This window comes from Pseudophryne corroboree, chromosome 6 (assembly GCF_028390025.1).
Source record: "Pseudophryne corroboree isolate aPseCor3 chromosome 6, aPseCor3.hap2, whole genome shotgun sequence".
NCBI lineage: Eukaryota > Metazoa > Chordata > Amphibia > Anura > Myobatrachidae > Pseudophryne > Pseudophryne corroboree.
The window spans coordinates 767,736,550-767,755,309 of record NC_086449.1 but is presented as its reverse complement, the minus strand read 5'-3'; the positions used below and the strand labels follow the sequence as shown (position 1 = coordinate 767,755,309).

The following is an 18,760-nucleotide window of genomic DNA, read 5'->3' as shown; positions in this document are numbered from 1 at the left end:
GTGCCTGCGGCTATTCGTGACTTGGAGGACTCCAAGTTGCTTGATGTAGTCAGGGCTTTGAAGATCTATGTAGCCAGGACGGCTGGAGTCGGGAAGACTGACTCGCTGTTCATCCTGTATGCATCCAGCAAGCTGGTTGCTCCTGCTTCAAAGCAAACCATTGCTCGCTGGATCTGTAGCACGATTCAGCAGGCTCATTCTGTGGCTGAATTGCCGCATCCAAAAATCGGTGAAAGCCCATTCCACAAGGAAAGTGGGCTCTTCTTGGGCGGCTGCCCGAGGGGTCTCGGCATTACAGCTTTGCCGAGCAGCTACTTGGTCGGGTACAAACACATTTGCTAAGTTCTACAAGTTTGATACCCTGGCTGAGGAGGACCTTGTGTTTGCTCATTCGGTGCTGCAGAGTCATCCGCACTCCCACCCGTTTGGGAGCTTTGGTATAATCCCCATGGTCCTTACGGAGTCCCCAGCATCCACTAGGACGTTAGAGAAAATAAGATTTCTCTGACGTCCTAGTGGATGCTGGGATCTCCGTAAGGACCATGGGGAATAGCGGCTCCGCAGGAGACTGGGCACAATTAAAGAAAGCTTTAGGTCACCTGGTGTACACTGGCTCCTCCCACTAGGACCCTCCTCCAAGCCTCAGTTAGATTTTGTGCCCGGCCGAGGTTGGATGCACACTAGGGGCTCTCCTGAGCTTCTAGAAAGAAAGTATATAATTAGGTTTTTTATTTTACAGTGAGACCTGCTGGCAACAGGCTCACTGCAGCGAGGGACTAAGGGGAGAAGAAGCGAACCTACCTGCTTGCAGCTAGCTTGGGCTTCTTAGGCTACTGGACACCATTAGCTCCAGAGGGATCGACCGCATGGAACTGGCCTTGGTGTTCGGTCCCGGAGCCGCGCCGCCGTCCCCCTTACAGAGCAAGAAGAGGTCCGGAAAATCGGTGGCAGAAGACATCAGTCTTCACCAAGGTAGCGCACAGCACTGCAGCTGTGCGCCATTGCTCCTCATGCACACTTCACACTCCGGTCACTGAGGGGGGGCGCCCTGAGCAGCAATAAAAACACCTTGGCTGGCATATATATCACAATATATAGCCCCAGAGGCTATATATGTGATAAATACCCCTGCCAGAATCCATAAAAATGCGGGAGAAAAGTCTGCGAAAAAGGGGCGGAGCTATCTCTCTCAGCACACTGGCGCCATTTTCTCTTCACAGTGCAACTGGAAGACAGCTCCCCAGGCTCTCCCCTGTAGTTTTCAGGCTCAAAGGGTTAAAAAGAGAGGGGGGGCACTAAATTTAGGCGCAATATTGTATATACAAGCAGCTATTGGGAAAAATTCACTCAATATAGTGTTAATCCCTAAATTATATAGCGCTCTGGTGTGTGCTGGCATACTCTCTCTCTGTCTCCCCAAAGGGCTGTGTGGGGTCCTGTCCTCAGTCAGAGCATTCCCTGTGTGTGTGCGGTGTGTCGGTACGGCTGTGTCGACACGTTTGATGAGGAGGCTTATGTGATGGCAGAGCAGATGCCGATTAATGGGATGTCGCCCCCTGTGGGGCCGACACCAGAGTGGATGGATAGGTGGAAGGTATAAACCGACAGTGTCAACTCCTTACATAAAAGGCTGGATGACGTAACAGCTATGGGACAGCCGGCTTCTCAGCCCGCGCCTGCCCAGGCGTCTCAAAGGCCATCAGGGGCTCAAAAACGCCCGCTCCCTCAGATGGCAGACACAGATGTCGACACGGAGTCTGACTCCAGTGTCGACGAGGTTGAGACATATACACAATCCACTAGGAACATCCGTTACATGATCCTGGCAATAAAAAATGTGTTACACATTTCTGACATTAACCCAAGTACCACTAAAAAAGGGTTTTATGTGTGGGGAGAAAAAGCAGGCAGTGTTTTGTTCCCCCATCAAATGAGTGAATGAAGTGTGAAAAAGCGTGGGTTCCCCCGATAAGAAACTGGTAATTTCTATAAAGTTACTGATGGCGTACCCTTTCCCGCCAGAGGATAAGTTACGCTGGGAGATATCCCCTAGGGTGGATAAGGCGCTCACACGTTTGTCAAAAAAGGTGGCACTGCCGTCTTAGGATACGGCCACTTTGAAGGTACCTGCTGATAAAAAGCAGGAGGCTATCCTGAAGTCTGTATTTACACACTCAGGTACTAGACTGAGACCTGCTGCAGCGTGGTCTGTAACCCTGTCAAACAGGGATACTATTTTGCGAATATAAGACGTCGTCTTATATATGAGGGATGCACAGAGGGATATTTTGCCGGCTGGCATCCAGAATTAATGCAATGTCCATTCTGTCAGGAGGGTATTAGAGACCCGACACTGGACAGGTGATGCTGACTTTAAAAAGGCACATAGAGCCTTATAAGGGTGAGGAATTGTTTGGGGATGGTCTCTGGGACCTCGTATCCACAGCAACAGCTGGGAAGAAAATTTTTTACCTCAGGTTTCCTCACAGCCTAAGAAAGCACTGTATTATCAGGTACAGTCCTTTCGGCTTCAGAAATGCAAGCGTGTAAAACGAGGGAAGAGGGAAAAAGCTGCACCAGTCAGCCAGTTCCCAGAATCAAAATTCTTCCCCCGCTTCCTCTGAGTCCACCGCATGACGGGGGGGCTCCACAGGCGTAGCCGGGTACGGTGGGGGGCCGCCTCAAAAATTTCAGCGATCAGTGGGCTCGCTCACAGGTGGATCCCTAGTTCCTTCAAGTAGTATTTCAGGGGTACAAGCTGGAATTCGAGGCGTCTCCCCCCCGCCGTTTCCTCAAATCTGCCTTGCCGACAACTCCCTCAGGCAGGGAGACTGTGCTAGAGGCAATTCACAAGCTGTATTCCCAGCAGGTGATAGTCAAGGTGCCCCTACTTCAAACAAGGACGGGGTTACTATTCCACACTGTTTGTGGTACCGAAACCGGACGGTTCGGTGAGACCCATTTTAAATTTGAAATCCTTGAACACATACATAAAAAAATTCAAGTTCAAGATGGAATCGCTCAGGGCGGTTATTGCAAGCCTGGACGAGGGGGATTACATGGTATCCCTGGACATCAAGGATGCTTACCTGCATGTCCCCATTTACTATCCTCACCAGGAGTACCTCAGATTTGTGGTACAGGATTGCCATTACCAATTCCAGACGCTGCCGTTTGGACTCTCCACGGCACCGAGGGTGTTTACCAAAGTAATGGCGGAAATGATGATACTCCTTCGAAGAAAGGGAGTTTTAATTATCCCGTACTTGGACGATCTCCTAATAAAGGCGAGGTCCAAGGAGCAGTTGTTGGTGGGAGTAGCACTATCTCAGGAGGTGCTACACCAGCACGGTTGGATTCTGAATATTCCAAAATCACAGCTGGTTCCGACGACACGTCTACTGTTCCTGGGTATGATCCTGGACACAGTCCAGAAAAAAGTGTTTCTCCCGGAGGAGAAAGCCAAGGAGCTGTCATCTCTAGTCAGAGACCTCCTGAAACCGAAACAGGTATCGGTGCATCACTGCACGCGAGTCCTGGGAAAGATGGTGGCTTCTTACGAAGCAATTCCTTTCGGCAGGTTCCATGCCAGAATCTTTCAGTGGGACCTGTTGGACCAGTGGTCCGGATCGCATCTTCAGATGCATCGCCTGATAACCGTGTCTCCAAGAACCAGGGTGTCTCTGCTGTGGTGGCTGCAGAGTGCCCATCTTCTAGAGGGCCGCAGATTCGGCATACAGGACTGGGTCCTGGTGACCACGGATGCCAGCCTTCGGGGCTGGGGGGCAGTCACACAGGGAAGAAACTTCCAAGGACTATGGTCGAGTCAGGAGACTTCCCTACACATAAATATTCTGGAACTAAGGGCCATTTACAACGCCCTAAGTCAGGCAAGGCCTCTGCTTCAAAACCAGCCGGTACTGATCCAGTCAGACAACATCACGGCAGTCGCCCATGTAAATCGACAGGGCGGCACAAGAAGCAGGATGGCAATGGCAGAAGCCACAAGGATTCTCCGATGGGCGGAAAATCACGTACTAGCACTGTCAGCAGTGTTTATTCCGGGAGTGGACAACTGGGAAGCAGACTTTCTCAGCAGGCACGACCTCCACCCGGGAGAGTGGGGACTTCATCCAGAAGTCTTCACGCTGATTGTAAATCGATGGGAACGTCCACAAGTCGACATGATGGCGTCCCGCCTAAACAAAAAACTAGAGAGATATTGCGCCAGGTCAAGGGACCCTCAGGCGATAGCTGTGGACGCTCTGGTGACACCGTGCGTGTACCAGTCAGTTTATGTGTTCCCTCCTCTGCCTCTCATACCAAGGGTACTGAGAATAATAAGAAAACGAGGAGTAAGAACAATACTCGTGGTTCCGGATTGGCCAAGGCGAGCGTGGTACCCGGAACTTCAAGAGATGATCTCAGAGGACCCATGGCCTCTGCCGCTCAGACAGGACCTGCTGCATCAGGGGCCCTGTCTGTTCCAAGACTTACCGCGGCTGCGTTTGACGGCATGGCGGTTGAACGCCGGATCCTGAAGGAAAAGGGCATTCCGGAGGAAGTCATTCCTACGCTGATTAAAGCCAGGAAAGATGTAACTGCAAAGCATTATCACTGCATATGGCGGAAATATGTTGCTTGGTGTGAGGCCGAAAAGGCCCCAACAGAGGAATTTCAACTAGGTCGATTTCTGCATTTCCTACAAACAGGAGTGACTATGGGCCTGAAATTAGGCTCCATTAAGGTACAGATCTCGGCTCTGTCGATTTTCTTCCAGAAAGAACTGGCTTCATTGCCTGAAGTTCAGACGTTTGTGAAGGGAGTGCTGCATATTCAGCCCCCGTTTGTGCCTCCAGTGGCACCTTGGGATCTCAATGTGGTGTTGAGTTTCTTAAAATCACATTGGTTTGAGCCACTTAAAACCGTGGATCTAAAATATCTCACGTGGAAAGTGGTCATGTTATTGGCCTTGGCTTCGGCCAGGCGTGTGTCAGAATTGGCGGCTTTGTCATGTAAAAGCCCTTATCTGATTTTCCATATGGATAGGGCAGAATTGAGGACTCGTCCTCAGTTTCTCCCTAAGGTGGTATCAGCTTTTCACTTGAACCAACCTATTATGGTGCCTGCGGCTACTAGGGACTTGGAGGATTCCAAGTTGCTGGACGTAGTCAGGGCCTTAAAAATTTATGTTTCCAGGACGGCTGGAGTCAGGAAAACTGACTCGCTATTTATCCTGTATGCACCCAACAAGCTGGGTGCTCCTGCTACTAAGCAGACTATTGCTCGCTGGATTTGTAGCACAATTCAGCAGGCGTATTCTGCGGCTGGACTGCCGCATCCTAAATCAGTAAAAGCCCATTCCACAAGGAAGGTGGGCTCATCTTGGGCGGCTGCCCGAGGGGTCTCGGCTTTACAACTTTGCCGAGCTGCTACTTGGTCAGGGGCAAACACGTTTGCAAAATTCTACAGATTTGATACCCTGGCTGAGGAGGACCTGGAGTTCTCTCATTCGGTGCTGCAGAGTCATCCGCACTCTCCCGCCCGTTTGGGAGCTTTGGTATAATCCCCATGGTCCTTACGGAGTTCCCAGCATCCACTAGGACGTCAGAGAAAATAAGATTTTACTCACCGGTAAATCTATTTCTCGTAGTCCGTAGTGGATGCTGGGCGCCCGTCCCAAGTGCGGATTGTCTGCAATACTTGTACATAGTTACTGTTAACTAAAGGGTTATTGTTGAGCCATCTCTTGAGAGGCTCAATTGTTTTCATACTGTTAAACTGGGTATTGTATCACGAGTTATACAGTGTGATTGGTGTTGCTGGTAAGAGTCTTACCCGGGATTCAAAATCCTTCCTTATTATGTCAGCTCGTCCGGGCACAGTGTCCTAACTGAGGCTTGGAGGAGGGTCATAGTGGGAGGAGCCAGTGCACACCAGGTGACCTAAAGCTTTCTTTAATTGTGCCCAGTCTCCTGCGGAGCCGCTATTCCCCATGGTCCTTACGGAGTTCCCAGCATCCACTACGAGAAATAGATTTACCGGTGAGTAAAATCTTATTTTTTTCTCACCGGTAAATCTATTTCTCGTAGTCCGTAGTGGATGCTGGGTGGGCGCCCGTCCCAAGTGCGGACTTTCTGCAATACGTGTACATAGTTATTGCTTAATAAAGGGTTATATTATGTGGGCATCCACTGTTGATGCTCTGTTGTTGTTCATACTGTTGACTGGGTAAGTTTATCACAAGTTATACGGTGTGATTGATGTGGCTGGTATGAGTCTTACCCTGGATTTCAAAATCCTTTCCTTATGTCAGCTCTTCCGGGCACAGTTTCCTTAACTGAGGTCTGGAGGAGGGGCATAGAGGGAGGAGCCAGTGCACACCAGTAGTACTAAATCTTTCTTAGAGTGCCCAGTCTCCTGTGGAGCCCGTCTATTCCCCATGGTACTTACGGAGTCCCCAGCATCCACTACGGACTACGAGAAATAGATTTACCGGTGAGTAAAATCTTATTTTTTCCTGGGTTATATAGCGCTGGGGTGTGTGCTGGCATTCTCTCTCTCTGTCTCTCCAAAGGGCCTGGGGGGGAACCTGTCTTCAGATAAGAGATTCCCTGTGTGTGTGGAGTGTGTCGGTACGTGTGTGTCGACATGTCTGCGGTAAAAGGCCTTCCTAAGGAAGAGATGGAGCAAATCTGTGTGGGTGCGTGGTGTACGTCGACACCTGATTGGATATGTGAAATTAAGTGCTAAGATGAACTTATTACAAAAGATTAGAGAACAGACAGGGAATCTACCCATGTCTGCCCCTATGTCACAGAGACCTTCAGAGTCTCACAACACTCACTATCCAAAATAATAGACATCGACACGGAGTCCGACTCCAGTGTCGACTACGTTAATGCAAAGTACAGCCAAGACTGGCAGAAAAGTATTCAATATATGATTATTGTAATAAAAGATGATTTGCATATCACTGATGACTCATCTGTCCCTGACACGAGGGTACACATGTTTAAGGGGAAGAAAGCCGAGGTAAATTTCCCTCTCATCAAGAAAAAGAGTGGGAATCTCCAGACAAGAAGCTGCAGCTTCCCAAAAAGAATTATCAGGGAGTATCCTTTCCCCAATGGGGCCAGGATACGATGGGAATCTTCCCCTAGGGTGTACAAGACATTGACACGTTTAACCAAAAAAGGTAGCGCTGACTTAACAGCTATCCTCAGGGATCCTGCAGATAGCATGCAGTAAAAGTACTTTGAAGTCCATTTACACACATTCTGGTACACTGCTCAGTCCGGCGATTGTCGGCATGGGTTTATAGCGCTGTAGCAGCGAAGTCAGATACCTTATCAGCGAAGGTTGAAACCCTAGATAAGGATTACATATTATTGTCCCTAGTGATAGAGATATATATATATATATATATTTTTTTTTCTCTGACGTCCTAGTGGATGCTGGGAACTCCGTAAGGACCATGGGGAATAGCGGGCTCCGAAGGAGACTGGGCACATCTAAGAAAGAATTAGGACTACCTGGTGTGCACTGGCTCCTCCCTCTATGCCCCTCCTCCAGACCTCAGTTAGAATTCTGTGCCCGGCCGAGCTGGATGCACACTAGGGGCTCTCCTGAGCTTCTAGAAAAGAAAGTATATTTAGGTTTTTTATTTTCAGTGAGATCTGCTGGCAACAGACTCACTGCTTCGTGGGACAGAGGGGAGAGAAGCAACCTACCTGCTTGCAGCTAGCTTGGGCTTCTTAGGCTACTGGACACCATTAGCTCCAGAGGGATCGAACACAGGCCCAGCCTCGGTCGTCCGGTCCCAGAGCCGCGCCGCAGTCCCCCTCACAGAGCCAGAAGAACGAAGAGAAGTGGAAAAATCGACGGCTGAAGACTCCTGTCTTCATTAAGGTAGCGCACAGCACTGCAGCTGTGCGCCATTGCTCCCCATGCACACCACACACTCCGGTCACTGATGGGTGCAGGGCGCTGGGGGGGGCGCCCTGGGCAGCAGTTAGAGTACCTTACCATGGCTAAAAGCACATAATACAGTGTATAACACTGTATATGTGCATAATCCCCCGCCATACAATACATATAAAAGCGGGAGAAGTCCGCCGAGAAAGGGGCGGGGCTATCTACCTCAGCACACCGGCGCCATTTTCTTCACAGCAACGCTGGAAGACAGCTCCCCAGGCTCTCCCCTGCAGTATCCAGGCATCAAGGGTTAAAAAGAGAGGGGGCCACAAAATTTAGGCGCAAAAAACTGTGTAAAAAAGCTGCTAGGGAGAAATCACTCAGTACAAAAGTGTTACTCCCTGTGATATATAGCGCTGTGGTGTGTGCTGGTATACTCTCTCTCCCCAAAGGACTTTGTGGGGTCCTGTCCTCAGTCAGAGCATTCCCTGTGTGTGTGTGTGCGTGTGTCGGTACGGCTGTGTCGACATGATTGATGAAGATTATATGGAGGCGGAGCAGGTGCCGATAAGTGTGATGTCACCCCCTGCGGGGTCGACACCAGAGTGGGTGGATATGTGGAAGGTTTTAACCGACAGTGTCAACTCCTTTACATAAAAGGCTAGATGACGTACAGCAGTGGGACAGCCGGCTTCTCAGCCCGTGCCTGCCCAGGCGTCTCAAAGGCCATCAGGGGCTCAAAAACGCCTGCTAACTCAGATGGCAGACACAGATGTCGACACGGAGTCTGACTCCAGTGTAGACGACGATGAGACAAATGTAAAATCCACAAGGGCCATCCGTTGTATGATTACGGCAATGAAAAATGTGTTGCACATTTCTGACATTAACCCAGTTACCACAATAAAGGGTATTATATATTGGGGAGAAAAAGCATCCAGTGGTTTTTCCCCCCATCAGATGAATTGAATAAAGTGTGTGAAGAAGCGTGGTGTTTCCCCGATATGAAAATAGTGATTTCTAAAAAGTTACTGATGGCGTACCCTTTCCCGCCAAAGGACAGGTTACGTTGGGAGTCGTCCCCTAGGGTGGATAAGGCGCTCACACGCTTGTCAAAAAAGGTGGCACTGCCGTCTCAGGATACGGCCGCCTTAAAGGAGCCTGCTGATAGAAGCAGGAGGCTATCCTGAAGTCTGTATAACTATATACACACTCAGGTATTATACTGAGACCTGCAATTGCTTCAGTGTGTAGTGCTGCAGCAGCTTGGTCCGATACCATGTCAGATAATATTGAGATTAGACAGGGATACTATTTTGCTAACCATAGAGCATTTTAAAGACGTGGTCTTATATATGAGAGATGCACAGAGGGATATCTGCCGGCTGGCATCTAAAATTAATGCAATGTCCATTTCTGCCAGAAGAGTATTATGGACTCGGCAGTGGACAGGTGAAGGCACATGGAGGTTTTGCCTTATAAGAGTGAGGAATTGTTTGGGGATGGTCTCGCGGACCTAGTATCCACAGCAACAGCTGGGTAGTCGACATTTTTACATATATAGATATGTATGATAGACATTTTTACCTCAGGTTTCCTCACAGCCTAAGAAAGCACCGTATTATCAGGTACAGTCCTTTCGGCCACAAAAAGGCAAGCGGGTCAGAGGCGCTTCCTTTCTGCCCAGAGGCAGGGGAAGAGGGAAAAAGCTGCACCAGACAGCCAGTTCCCTGGAACCAAAATACTCCCCCCGCTTCCTCTAAGTCCACCGCATGACGCTGGGGCTCCACAGGCGGAGCCAGGTGCGGTGGGGGCGCGTCTCCGGAACTTCATCGACCAGTGGGTTCGCTCACAGGTAGATCCCTGGGTTCTACAAGTGGTATCTCAGGGATACAAGCTGGAGTTGGAGGCCACTCCCCCTCGCCGTTACCTCAAATCTGCCTTGCCGGCTGCTCCCAAAGAATGGGAGGTAGTACTGGACGCTATTCACAAGCTGTACTTCCAGCAGGTGATAATCAAGGTTCCCCCCCTTCAACAGGGGCGGGGTTACTATTCCACGATGTTGTGGTACCGAAACCAGATGGTTCGGTGAGACCCATCCTAAATTTAAAATTCTTGAACACTTATATAAGGAAGTTCAAGTTCAAGATGGAATCGCTCAGGGCGGTTATTACAAGCCTGGAAGAGGGTGTCCCCATGTACCCACCTCACCAGGAGTACCTCAGGTTTGTGGTACAGGACTGTCATTACCAATGCCAGACGTTGCCGTTTGGTCTGTCCACGGCACCGAGGGTATTTACCAAGGTAATGGCCAAAATGATGATACTCTTTAGAAAGAAGGGAGTTATAATTATCCCGTACTTGGACGATCTCCTGATAAAGGCGAGGTCCAAGGAGCAGTTGCTAGTCAGCGTAGCACTATCTCAGGAAGTGCTGCATCAGCACGGCTGGATCCTGAATATCCCAAAGTCGCAGCCGATTCCCGCGACGCGTCTGCTGTTCCGGGGTATGATTCTGGACACAGAACAGAAGAAGGTTTTTCTCCCGGAGGAGAAGGCCCAGGAATTATCATCTCAGGGACCTCCTGCAACCAAAACAGGTGTCGGTGCATCACTGCACGCGAATCCTGGGAAGGATGGTAGCTCTTACGAAGCGTTTCCCTTTGGCAGGTTCCATGCGAGGATCTTCCAGTGGAATCTATTGGACAAGTGGTCCGAATCGCATCTTCAGATGCATCGGTGGATCACCCTGTCAGCAAGGGCCAGGGTGTCTCTGCTGTGGTGGCTGCAGAGTGCTCATCTTCGTGAAGGCTGTAGATTCGGCATACAGGACTGGGTCCTGGTGACCACGGATGCAAGCCTCCGAGGTTGGGGGGCAGTCACTCAGGGAAGAAAACGTCCAAGGACAAAAACTTCCTTGCATATAAATATTCTGGAACTACAGGTCATTTACAATGCCCTGAGTCAAACAGAATACCTGCTTCAAAAACAAATGGTGCTGATTCAGTCAGACAACATCACGACTGTCGCCCATGTAAAATCGACAGGGCGGTACAAGAAGCAGGATAGCAATGGCAGAAGCCAAAAAGATTCTTCGATGGGTGGAGAATCACGTGATAGCACTGTCAGCAGTGTGCATTCCGGGAGTAGAAAACTGGGAGGCAGACTTCCTCAGCAGACACGACTTCCACCCGGGGGAGTGGGGACTTCATCCAGAAGTCTTCAAGCTGATTGTACACCGGTGGGAACGACCACAGGTGGACAGGATGGTGTCCCGCCTCAATAAAAAACTAAAAAGATACTGCGCCAGGTCAAGGGACCCTCAGGCGATAGCTGTGGACGCTCTAGTGACACCGTGGGTGTACCAGTCGGTTATGTGTTCCCTCCTCTTCCTCTCATACCTAAGGTACTGAGGATGATAAGAAGGAGAAGAGTAAGAACTATAATCATTGTTCCGGATTGGCCAAGAAGAGCTTGGTACCCAGAACTTCGAGAAATAATCTCAGAGGACCCATGGCCTCTGTCGTTCAGACAGGACCTGCTGCAGCAGGGGCCCTGTCTGTTCCAAGACTTACCGCGACTGCGTTTGACGGCATGGCGGTTGAACACCGGATCCTGAAGGAAAAGGGCATTCCGGCGGAAGTCATCCCTACGCTGATTAAAGCTAGGAAGGATGTGACCGCAAAACATTATCACCGCATATGGCGAAAATATGTTGCGTGGTGTGAGGCCAGGAAGGCCCCAAAGGAGGAATTTCAGCTGGGTCGATTTCTGCACTTCCTACAGTCAGGGGTGACTGGGCCTAAAATTGGGTGCCATTAAGGTCCAGATTTCGGCTCTGTTAATTTTCTTCCAAAAAGAACTGGCTTCACTGCCTGAAGTTCAGACTTTTGTTAAGAGAGTGCTGCATATTCAGCCCCTTTTTGTGGCACCTTGGGATCTCAACGTAGTGTTGGATTTCCTAAAGTCGCATTGGTTTGAGCCACTTAAAACCGTGGAGCTAAAATATCTCACGTGGAAAGTGGTCATGCTGTTGGCTTTGGCCAGGCGTGTGTCAGAATTGGCGGCTTTGTCATGTAAAAGCCCTTATCTGATTTTTCATATAGAGATAGGGCGGAATTGAGGACTCGTTCCCAATTCCTTCCTAAGGTGGTATCAGCTTTTAATTTGAACCAACCTATTGTGGTGCCTGCGGCTACTCGGGACTTGGAGGATTCCAAGTTGCTGGACGTAGTCAAGGCCCTGAAAATCTATTTTCCAGGACAGCTAGAATCAGGGAAACTGACTAGCTATTGATCCTGTATGCACCCAACAAGCTGGGTGCTCCTGCTTCAAAGCAGACTATTGCTCGCTGGATCTGTAGCACGATTCAGCTTGCACATTCTGCGGCTGGACTGCCGCATCCTAAATCAGTGAGAGCCCATTCCACGAGGAAGGTGGGCTCTTCTTGGGCGGCTGCCCGAGGGGTCTCGGCTTTACAACTTTGCCGAGCTGCTACTTGGTCGGGTTCAAACACATTTGCAAAATTCTACAAGTTTGATACCCTGGCTGAGGAGGATCTTGAGTTTGCTCATTCGGTGCTGCAGAGTCATCCGCACTCTCCCGCCCGTTTGGGAGCTTTGGTATAATCCCCATGGTCCTTACGGAGTTCCCAGCATCCACTAGGACGTCAGAGAAAATAAGAATTTACTCACCGGTAATTCTATTTCTCGTAGTCCGTAGTGGATGCTGGGCGCCCATCCCAAGTGCGGATTGTCGGCAATACCTGTATATAGTTATTGCTTAACTAAAGGGTTATTGTTTGGAGCCATCTGTTGAGAGGCTCAGTTGTTATTCATACTGTTAACTGGGTATAGTATCACGAGTTGTACGGTGTGATTGGTCTTACCCGGGATTCCAAATCCTTTCCTTATTGTGTCAGCTCTTCCGAGCACAGTTTCCTAACTGAGGTCTGGAGGAGGGGCATAGAGGGAGGAGCCAGTGCACACCAGGTAGTCCTAATTCTTTCTTAGATGTGCCCAGTCTCCTTCGGAGCCCGCTATTCCCCATGGTCCTTACGGAGTTCCCAGCATCCACTACGGACTACGAGAAATAGAATTACCGGTGAGTAAATTCTAAATATAAATTATATATATATATATATATATATACATACATACATACATACATACACACACATACATATACACATACACACCAGTAGAGGAATGGGCGCACTTGGGTTGTTTTTCCACCCAATATTCAATGGGGAAAAACAGCAGTCTCCCTAAGATATTTACTCCTAATTCGTGAGCATAAAACCACATTTAACATGTTCCATGTAAAATTTATTACAACATAAAAGCAATGGTACAAAACGGTATAGTATCTCTTCTTGCAGATAACACCATATAGTACAGAGGACCAGTTGAAATAACTTTGATAGATTTCTCCTTTGACAATTCGGAGATTTGATGTTTATGAACAAATAACCCGATGCGTTTCGTCTTACTCTAAGACTTTATCAGGGGTATGTCTAAAAATATATATAAAATATTTATATCAGAATCTTATCCTGATTAAAACAATAATATGAAGGAACATGTCAATAAACGAGGAAAAATGCAAGACAGAACTTAAAACATGGGCAAAATATACAAATATATATATATATATATATATATATATATATAATAAATATGTGAGGAAAAAATATACATACACATATGGTATAACATACAAGGAGGATGATCTTAACATATCCATGGAAAACAATTATGTGATACAATCTCAGAACAAAGAAATAGACACATAAAGAGGAGTTCATCATCACAAGAACATAATAATTACATATGGCATACCTCTAGTGCTTGATAAATACGGTTAGTGCATCAATGAAATGGCAATTACGTATTCTGGATACTTGAAAAAACCACACACCGGTGGGGTACACAGGTGAAAGTTAGATTAAGCCTAATTGGGGAAATATACGTTTTTAGTACTAACAACAATTAATAACATATTCTGCATAATACTCGGCTCAATAATAATAAATAAATGAATATATCTGTACATTGAACATATACCTTATGGTTAAGTGCTTGAATAACAAGTTCAAACGCATAGGCCTGAACGCAAGTTCAAATAGGTATGTGACCTAACAAAAATTATTAATATTCACTAATTAGAGATATATAACGTAACAGCCTTTATATAAATTGGTTAATGTGCTAGTAGATTGAAACACATACCTTATGATTCAGGGATTTGGATAACAAGTTCAAATACACAGGTCTACCACAATTTCATATGCGTGTGTAACCTGGTAAATTAGAGGAATATGATTCTTGAGACAGAGAACTTGCTCATACCAGGTGTGAGAAGTTTTAATTTAATAAACTCCCTTTAGAAAGGGGGGGAGAAGGATAAACTAGTTTTGAAAATGTATTAATTCGATTAAATCTTACGTGAAATTGGTTCCCCAAGGGGGTATAAAACGTATTAAAAATATCGATAACCATAGGTTATCCTTGAAATTCAGAATGTTGAGTTAATTCTCATCATCTCATAAGATAATATTAATAAACTTTCATATTGTTACTAATAGTCATAATAACACCCCCTGTTTACAAAATAAGCAGGACATAGTGAAAACAAGGGATTCTATTCACATAAAGTGCTAAATGGAGCCATATTTAAAAGCGGTGCTCACAAATAATAAATAACTAGGCGATTCATCGCGCCCTATGGGCACTCTTCACACCGTCGTTTGTGGCTATGCCCCGTTAACCCCTGCACTCCTTTGAACATACGCAGGCCGGTAGAGAACAGATGCAGAAATGCAGGGCAATATAGAGGGCATACAGAAAAGAGAGGCGTAGGGGGGAAGGGGGGGGGGGGAGGGAATGTACAGAAACGCTGTGCGATGGGTAAAGGATAGGGAGAGGCAGGGTGGTAGGGAGAGGATAAAGAGAGGCAAGGTGTTACAAAACAAAATACCGTTGCAAAAGGCTACGACCCGTTAACCCCTGCACGGGCTTCAGCTGTGCTATAATTGTTATTATATGGAGTATTACCTGCCAAAAATGTTATGCTAGTGGGTAAATATTGCAAGGGGGAAAGGCGTGCGATTGTCAAGGGGGCGTAGGCCTTTGTGAGGGCGTGAAGAGTGGCCGCAGGGCACAATGAATAACATAGTGTAGTATATACTGCTAGTGTATGCAGCGCAGCTTATACACACAGTGGCCACAGGTAATGGATACGTGTATCCACACAGTGGGCAGAGGTAGCAGCGCAGCTTATACACACAATACCCAAAGGTAGCAGAGCCGCTTATACACACACACACACACACACACACACACAATACCCACAGGTAACAGAGCCGCTTGTACACACACAGTGCCCACAGGTAGCAGAGGCGCGTATACACACACAGTGCCCACAGGTAGCAGAGGCGCTTATACACACAGTGCCCACAGGTAGCAAAGCCGCTTATAAACACAGTGCCCACAGGTAGCAGAGGCGCTTATACACACACAGTGCCCACAGGTAGCAGAGGCGCTTATACACACAGTGGCCACAGGTAGCAGAGGCGCTTATACACACAGTGGCCACAGGTAGCAGAGCCGCTTATACACACACAGTGCCCACAGGTAGCAGAGGCGCTTATACACACACAGTGCCCACAGGTAGCAGAGGCGCTTATACACACAGTGCCCACAGGTAGCAGAGCCGCTTATACACACACAGTGCCCACAGGTAGCAGAGCCGCTTATACACACAGTGACCACAGGTAGCAGAGGCGCTTATACACACACAGTGGCCACAGGTAGCAGAGGCGCTTATACACACACAGTGGCCACAGGTAGCAGAGCCGCTTATACACACACAGTGGCCACAGGTAGCAGAGCCGCTTATACACACACAGTGGCCACAGGTAGCAGAGCCGCTTATACACACAGTGGCCACAGGTAGCAGAGCCGCTTATACACACATGGTGCCCACAGGTAGTGGCCACAGGTAGCAGAGCAGCTTATACACACAGTGGCCACAGGTAGCAGTGGTGCTTATACACACACAGTGACCACAGGTAGAGCCGGTTATACACACAGTGACCACAGGTAGCAGAGCCGCTTATACACACACAGTGCCCACAGGTAGCAGAGGCGCTTATACACACAGTGGCCACGGGTAGCAGAGGTGCTTATACACACAGTGGCCACGGGTAGCAGTGGTGCTTATACACACAATGACCCCCGGTAGCAGCGTCACTTCTAGACACAATTCCCATAGGTAACAGAGGCGCTTATACACACAGTGGCCACAGGTAGCAGTGGCGTTTATACACACAGTGCCCACAGGTAGCAGCGCCACTTATACACAATGGCCACAGGTATCAGTGTCGCTTAGACACATAATGGACACAGCATTAGTGTTTCTTATGAATCCAATGTCCATTGGTAGCAACTATACTCACAGAAGTTCAGTGTGTGTGTGTGTGGGGGGGGGTTTGGAAAGGGGGTGGGTTCTGTGAGGTGGAGGTGCGTATCCGTGCCGCTGATCACCGCGATTCAGGGAATCACTTGTAGCGGCTGCGGATGGTGTCCGTGGTGCTACGTGTGGTGGTGGGGTGGGTGCGGGAGGGGGGTATGGGGGTGGGGGAAGTGTGGGGGTGCAGTGGGCGGGGGAGGGGCGTCTGAAGCAGATGTGGGTGCCACGGGTGGGGGAGGGGCGGGTGGGTTGTAGGGTGCAGGGGCGAGAAGTGGGTATAAGGGTGGTGCGGGGTTGCCGCCGGTGGGGTGGAGGGTGCGTGGGTGTAGGAGGGGGGGGAGGTGCAGGGGTGCCGCCGGTGGGGGAGGGGGGGTTGTGGGTTATAGGTGCTACAGGTGGGGGAGGGGGCGTGTCCCGCGGGTGAGGGACGGATGTGGTGGGTGCCACGGGTGGGGAAGGGGTGTTGCGGTTGGGGGAGGGAGTGCTGCGGGTGGTGGAGGGGTGGGGGTGCTGAGGGTGTGGGTGCTATGGGTGGGGGAAGGGGCAGGAGTGCCGCGGGTGGGGGAGGAACATGTGCCGCGGGAGGGGGCGGATGTGGAGGATGCTGTGGGTGTTTAGGTGGGGGAGGGGCGTGTGCCACGGGTGGGGGGCGTATGTGGTGGATGCCGCGGGTAGGGTGGTGGGTTGCAGGGGGGAGAGGTAGGTATGGGGGTGGTGCGGGGTTTTTGGGGTTGGGCCGGTGGGTTTTGCTGGTTGTGGGTGTTACGGGAGGCGGCGGGAGTGCCGTGGGTGGGTGAGGGGTTTGTGCCGCGGGTGGGGGGCGAATGTGGTGGGTGCTGTGGGTGGGAGAGGGGTGGGGGTGCGGATGTGGTGGATGCTGTGGGTGGGGTGGAGGGTGCAGGGGGGGGGGTAGGTAGAGGTAGGTGTGGGGTGGGGAGGTGGGGGGGTGCTGCGGGTGGGGGAGGGGTGGGTGGGGTGGAGGATGTAGCGGGGGTAAAGGTTGGTATAGGGGTGGGGGTGGTGCGGGTGGGGGAGGGGCATGGGGTTTTGCGGGGTGTGGGTGTTACGGGTGGGGGAGGGGGCGGGAGTGCAGCAGGTGGGGGAGGGGTGCTGGGGGAGGGGGCAGGAGTGCTGCGGGTGGGGGAGGGGTGTGTGCCGGGGGTGGGGGAGGGGGCGGGAATGCCGCGGGTGGGGGAGGGGGCGGGAGTGCCGGGGGAGGGGTGTGTCGGGGGTGGGGGAGGGGTGCCGCAGGTGGGGGAGGGAGTGCCGCAGGTGGGGGAGGGGTGTGGCGCGGGTGGGGGAGCGGCGGGAGTGCCGCGGGTGGGGGAGGGGTGCTGCGGGTGGGGGAGGGGGCGGGAGTGCCGCGGGTGGGGGAGGGGTGCCACGGGTGGGAGAGGGGTGCGTGCCGCGAGTGGGGGAGGGGTGCGTGTTGCGGGTGGGGGAGGGTACGGGAGTGCCGCGGGTGGGGGAGGGTACGGGAGTGCCGCGGGTGGGGGAGGGTACGGGAGTGCCGCGGGTTGGGTGGATGCCGCGGGTGGGAGGGTGCGGGATGCCGCGGGCCGTGTGCCGTGGTTGGGTGGGGTGGATTCTGTGGGTGGCGCGGCCCGTGTGCGGCGAGTGGAGGTGTTGGGTGGTGTGTGTGCCGCGGGTGCGGCTGTCAGCGTTGGTTCTCCTCCACACTGCGGCAGGCAGCGGTGAGAGCGCCGCTTACAGTCCTCGGCTGCAGTGTCACCAGGTGCAGGGAGTGTACGGGGAGGGGGGAGAGAGGGGAAGGGGCGGAGATGGGGAGGGGACTGGGCGGGGATGGGTGGACAGAGGGAGGGGACTGTTCCTGCCCAGATCTGTGCCTGTGACTCCGCCCAGCACAGAGTCACAGACTTGGGCTAATATATAGGAGATAATAAATCTTACCTTACCAGTAGCTACAATAGCTTCAAGTCACAACCAGTGTAATGAGGCTGTGTGCTGAGACTTACCCTTAAATAGGAAACAGAAGTGACCTCACTTCCCCTAATGCAGTGATTGGGGTATTAAAAACCTTAAATAATATTGGAATAAGTCCTATGTTACTAACTGAAATCGTTACAGTGATTAAACATTAAAGTGAGAAAATTAATGGCCTTAAAGTGAACTTTTCTAATACACTATAAGGGATAAAAAAAACCTTAATAGTAAACACATCCCATAATGCTTCTGGTCGTTACAGACCTGACTGACATGATTGACAGGGCTATTCACCAATAAAACTGGTTCAGTGGAAACAGACCTAATCTCTATCATTATAAGTATAATAATATTATTCTCCTCTGTGCATTACAAACAAAGTGTGAAAAAGCTGTCCTGGTGTGAATTATAAACACCTCAGTAGTGGG

The 18,760-nt window shown here is 50.2% G+C and overlaps 1 long non-coding RNA gene across 2 annotated transcripts; it reads right to left on the bottom strand.

Annotated features, from left to right (window-relative positions):
* Positions 1 to 13,221: 13,221 nt before the first annotated feature.
* On the bottom strand, positions 13,222 to 18,326 carry LOC134935693 (uncharacterized). Of its 2 annotated transcripts, none has more exons than XR_010180347.1 (3): positions 18,300 to 18,326; positions 13,757 to 13,868; positions 13,222 to 13,431 (listed from the first exon to the last, which is right to left on the bottom strand). It is a non-coding gene; the product is annotated as an uncharacterized LOC134935693 (long non-coding RNA). The 2 variants fall into 2 exon arrangements; XR_010180346.1 differs by lacking the exon at positions 18,300 to 18,326 and adding an exon at positions 14,147 to 14,238.
* Positions 18,327 to 18,760: the final 434 nt, after the last annotated feature.